We start from the raw sequence: 6,198 nt of genomic DNA, 5'->3' as shown, positions 1-6,198 counted from the left end.
GCTGATCTGATGGGTGTGGAGCAGGTGTGTGCCCTGTGAATCTGCTCCATCTTCCTCGCAGACTCGCACCCTCAGGCAGCTGAACACTTATGTTCCTCCACATCAGCTCCATACCGTGCGGGGACTGATTTACATAGGGATGTGACTGTGGCAATTTGCTTGCAAATTAGATCCTACTGTATAAACACAGATTGTGTTGGGGGCTAGAGACCCCCGTTCTAACACACTGTAACCCCAGCTGTGCCAGAGATGCCTCATCACTAACATTTCCTGAATTCCTCTGAATATTCTTTTAAGAGCAGAAAGTGGACTATGTCATTCAGCGAGGGATCGTCTCACAAGTAACAAAAAGAGCATGTACCGGGGTAGTGCGGAAGCAGAGAGTGCTCCGTAAGATGGAGAGATTAAACCGCTGTATGGGGCCAGAAAATATGGCTGCTTTCTTCCAAAACAGCGACACAGCGGCGTAAAGCTGCAGTACCAGACACAACCTGGGGACATGTGTGGCACTGATTTTGGAAGGAAGATGCCTTTTTTCACTGCAGAATAGCATCATAAAGCAATAAATGGAGATCTGCAAAAGTAATCTAATATACAGAAAGGGAGCAATGAAAATGCTCTTGATCTCGTCCAACAACCATCAGATCATGGCAAATCCTGGGATCTGCCTGCACCGCATCATTCACACCGATGAAGAAGAGTCTGGAATGGGGGCAGCTACACAGACATGGACAGAACCCCTACCGACCATTGACGTCTGCTACACAGACCTGTCTCTTCACATGAAGTTTTAATTTCAGTGGACACTTTTGTTTATGCCCACTGTGTCACCCTCTATGAAGACCCCTGTCTGTCACTGTCCCCCTATATGTCACGCTAACCACACAGTGTCACAAACTTCGTCAGAGACTTTATTACATCTGACAGAAAGACTAATTGCTGAAATGAGACCTCTCCGTGTCATGAACTCTCCCTGCCAGACATCACTCTTGCGCTCCTCATTACCATGTATCGGGTTTGTAGGGGTGCGCTGAATTCTAGTCTATAGCCCCGATTCTGTATAAAGTGGTGTTTTAATGTACACATGAATTAGGCTATGTTCACACTTTGCGTTTTTGCTGCATTTCTTTATGCAAATTTTAAGCTGCGTTTTACAGTACCAGCAAAACCTGAGATTTCAGAAACCTCACATACACATTGGTTTTATTTTCCTGACTGATTTGTAAGACTGCTACATTTTGAAAACTGCAGCATGTCCCTTCTTTCAGCGGTTTTGCAGTGTTTTTTTTCCCCCACTCATATAAAAAGTAACGAGTAAGTGCAAAAAACACAGGAAAAAATGCAGGTATCAGGTGTTGCTGCGTTTTTGGTGCAAAAACTTTAAGGAAGTTGCATCATGACTTTTTTGAGGGCACTAAACTTTATCAGCATGCACATGAGACATTAAATATGCAGCAAAAACCTGTTTGTTTTTTTTGTAGCAGCTTTGCGCAGCATTTGCTCGCAGGGAAAAAAAAAGCAGCAAAAAATGCAAAATGTGAATATAACCTTACAGTGGTTTTCTATGGTCAAAAATATTCAACTTCAAAGTACATAATAACTTATTTATTAAAAATAAAATATTTTTGCGCCTTTTATTCCTTGACGCTTTACATGTGTACAGAGGTAAACATAGCAAAAAAAACAAGTGCAATATTCTTAAACAATACATGTACATTCAATCATATAGTTTATTACTGCCATGGCTGCGTCCCTCCTGTTATTTGGTTACAATATTTCCTGTGTCCATACTACTGGAGCTGTACATGAAGGGGGCTGGCTGATGACTTGTGTAACCAGACCCCCCCATACATAGATAAGAGGTCTGACTTACTACTCATGTAGCCAGTTAAGGCTACTTTCACACTAGCGTCGGAATCTCCCCGTTGCATGCGCGGTCGGAAAAAGCAGTCCGTCAGGAGCAAAAAACTTTACATGTAACGTTTTTTGCTCCTGGCGGTCCGCCACAACACGGCGCAACCGTCGCACGACGGTTGCGACGTGTGGCAAAGCATCGTAATGCGTCGCTAATGTTAATCTATGGGGCAAAAACGCATCCTGCAAACAACCTTGCAGGATGCGTTTTTTGCCATAAACGACGCATTGCGACGTCTGGCAAAAAAACGCCAGTGTGAAAGTCGCCTAAGCCAAAAATGATGGAGACAAGTCCTGAGTTGCTGCTGGTAGCTCCTGAGTAATCGCCAATAGGGTTGAGCGACTTTTACTTTTTTAGGGTCGAGTTGGGTTTCGCGAAACCCGACTATCTCAAAAGTCGAGTGAAATCGGCCGATTATGGCGAAAAGTCGTGGATTGACCGAAACACGAAACCCAATGCAACGTCAATGGGTAATTTCTCTCTCTCTCTCTCTCTCTCTCTCTCTCTCTCTCTCTCTCTCTCTCTCTCTCTCTCTCTCTCTCTCTCTCTCTCTCTCTCTCTCTCTCTCTCTCTCTCTCTCTCTCTCTCTCTCTCTCTCTCTCTCTCTCTCTCTCTCTCTCTCTCTCTCTCTCTCTCTCTCTCTCTCTCTCTCTCTCTCTCTCCTCGTGTTACACATTGCAAATCGCTACAGCACACAAGCGACAAGATGGCGATAGGCGTCCACGCCCCTAAGACCTATGTCATCACTCTGCCCACGCTCCTTAATTGGCTGAAAAAATGGCGCCAAGCGCGCCATACGAAACGCGACTTTGACGCGAAGATCGCCGACCGCATGGCCGATCCCACACTAGGGTCGGGTTTCATGAAACCCGACTTTGCCAAAAGTCGGCAACTTTTGAATTTGTCCAATCCGTTTCGCTCAAGCCTAATCGCCAACAAATGATGTACTGTAGGACACTTTCATGTTCCCTTGTGAAGCCTCATCATAGCACTGCCCACGTGGTCTCCAGACCACTTCTGGCAGCCATTGCGTCTAAGACCAAAGCGGACTCTTCTCTGAAGAGGTTAGACCAGGATAGTATTTTATAGTGTGGTGATGTGAGATCAGTGTACCAGATGTAGCCTGACTTCCAGCTGGTAGCCCAGTGGTGTGCACACACCACATGATTTGTGAAGGCAGGTGGATGACGTCTTCTACTCACTGTTTTTGGAATTTGACAAGACCATATGGGCATTGCCATGAAGAGGCGTTCACAAGGGAGCATCTCGCTGGTACTACTCATGGGCTTCTGGTGTGGGGTTGGCCAGTGTACCGTAGCCAGACGGTCGACCCATCTAGTCGTTACTTCAGGTGCGCTCGGTGTTACATTGATTTGTTGGTGGAACTAGTGATATGGCTTGGGTGCTTCCAGTGACAGAACCATCGTCAGACGGCCATTGATTACCTCCGTGTCAGCAGACGAGGTTGGAAGGGCTGGAATTTCTGTACTCAGACTCTGGGCTGCATACTCCAGAGGTTTTGATCATTGTTCTCACTTATTATTTGCAGATCAGTGGCGTCTCATCCTGTGATCTCCATCATTCCATGTCTCTGCTTTTTAGGGGTTACAATCCGGGCTGTGGAGTCTGTGTCCATTTTGGTGGAGTCAGTATACAAAGGAGCGACTCCAATTCCCAACATGTAAATACATTGGGTGCAGTAGTACAATGCAGGATGTGCTATAAATGTTTCCAGAATAATGTGGGAAAGTTATGTAATGTCCTATGAATGTCTGTTCTGTTCCTGATCTCAGTATCTCGGCTTTTAGTTTGAATGATTCTGTGCTACCCTTTGTGTACATGCTCAGTGGTGACCAGGGCTGCGGAGTCGGAGGTTCGGCTTTTCGAGTCGACAGCCCTGGTTACAATTTGCGTTGAGGAAGGTATGATTATATCTCCATAACAAACAACACATTAGACTTCATTCACACGTTGCTGCATCCTGATGAAGGTTTATGGGTAATTCTGGAGAGCAGACCCCTTTTTCTGTACAATGGGTGAATGTGTCTTTTAACAGGATGCGAGCATTTGGTGTGACAGAGCTGTCTGAGCGTGCGGAGGCGCACTGTGTTCCAGCTCCGGTGTACTAGCATGTCGATATTGTCCCTGACACTGGGGACCTCTGGGCTGTGGCACAGGTCGCGTTGCCGTGACTTGAGATATTGGTAATGTGATATTCGCTCCTGACCACGAAACACGTGTAAAGAGCGACTCAGTTTCTGTCTTTTACCCTTGTCACCTGCTGTGTTGGCGGTGCAGACGATAAACCGGCTGCGTTATCATAAAAGGCGGTGATCAGACGCAGTACAATAACTGTTCCAAAAACAGCTCGGGTAGGGGGGCCGAATCTAGGCTCTCTAGCCGCTAATCCTACTGAATGGAAATTGCAAAATGCCTCCTCCCTCCCTCGCTGTGATTAATCTGATAAATGAGACATTTGGATAATAATTAGTATTACGTTGGGCTGTTTTATTCTAGTATTTGATCTAAGCTATCAGAGTCTTACACTCTCCATTTAACACTTTCCTGTCACACCATCTTACGATTTTAACCCCTTTGCGAATGGACTTTATTAGGAGACAATGGGAATTATGTATTAATGTGATCAGAATGGAGACGTGGCGCCAAGTGGCAAATTCTCCTGGAGATGGTGAACCTGTAAGACTGGCATGAATGGTGAACAAGTTGCTGGACTCGCCACAGTGAGGACTAGCCAAGGAAACTTTCCACAGGTCTTCTGTAGGTTTTTTTTCTTACATTTTATCTTCTGTTTTTACAATGAGCTTTTGGCATTGTTTCTTGATTAGAGCAGGACATGCACTGTATTTTTTGCAAATGTTAAGGCAAAAAAAACAAAAACTGATACTTGAGCTGCTTCACTACTTGAGTGAGGTTCGCTGGCGGATTCTCCTTTGTCTGAGGCTGTGATCTGGGGAATGACCCCTCCCTCTGCTCAGGTGTAAGGTGAGTGCACATCCCCTTGTGTTTTAAGCTTTTGAAATGTGGCTCACACCAAATTTGCTTCCTGAAGGTCCTGCACAGGATTGTAAGCTCTGCTGCCCAGGCCTCCAGGTGTGCTGTGTGAGGAGTACATAGCGATACGGGGGGGGGGGGGGGGGGGGTCCAGGCCTTCCAGCAGGGAAAGAGTTAAGCGCTCCCTGGTGGGATCGGCAGGTGCATTCACATGAAAGCTAATACAGTGAGGGGATTCCTGTAAAAACAATCAGTAGAAAACACACATCCCAGATGGCTGCTTGGCCTATGACCTCCTTTTAATAAGCTACTCAGGGCTAATTATTGCTCCCTTTCAGGCAGGGTAATTTACTCTTGGCTTTTTTTTTAAATTATTTTAAAGACGCCGCTCGGTGCCATTTTTCTTCCCAGTCCCTCCTGATATCGTGCGCTAGACTCGGCTGTCACAGAAGGTCATTTAATTTGACACCAATAATGATGCTAAACAGCGGGATGTGAGAGGGGGGCGATGGCGGGGACAAAGGAAACAGACTCCATTATATCGTAGAGCGGGACGGGTGCCTGTACATTGTGCCTGAATGCTGACGGACGATATCTGGGCTACACACCTGGCCAGCATCTACAGGAGAGATCGGTCGTCTCTGATACCTGTATACTGATAGTAGCCATGATGGTCCGGAGTCAGAGCTGCTAATAACAAGGAAAAATGGATCCTTGATACCCAGAAGCGTCATGACTTTAGAAAAAGCCACCCATGCGTCACCCTCTTGTGCGTTGCACCCAAATTTGCCTTTTGCTGCTCCATCTCTACATTTGATGATTGATTTTTTTTTTCTTAGAGAAAATGTGGGAAATGTCAACATTTATCAAGCTAAAAGCACCGAAATATAAGAATAATGTGCCCCAACGTGGCTGGAATGTGACGCCAATACTCTAGGAACAAAGAAAGCAGTCTTATAGGTGATGTGAACTAATGTTAGGCTAAAGGATGTCAACAGGAAAACGCCACCTGCCACAGAACTAAGGCCTCATTCACATGTCTGTGATTTTTTTTTTTTTTTTTTTTCAGAAAATAAACATACCAATGGTGAATGCCAGAGTTTACCATCAGTGTCTCATGGTTATTTTTAATATTTTGCATACAGTAAGTTTTCTAAAGCTTCTCCTATGTAACAATCAGATCACACACAAGTAACACCTAAGAGTTGCCATTTTTAACTCCCCAATGACTGTTTAATTGAGGAAAGTGATCCAATAGCGTACATATAGGA

The sequence above is a fragment of the Ranitomeya imitator genome, chromosome 1, assembly GCF_032444005.1.
Source record: "Ranitomeya imitator isolate aRanImi1 chromosome 1, aRanImi1.pri, whole genome shotgun sequence".
NCBI lineage: Eukaryota > Metazoa > Chordata > Amphibia > Anura > Dendrobatidae > Ranitomeya > Ranitomeya imitator.
This window is presented reverse-complemented; position numbering follows the sequence as displayed.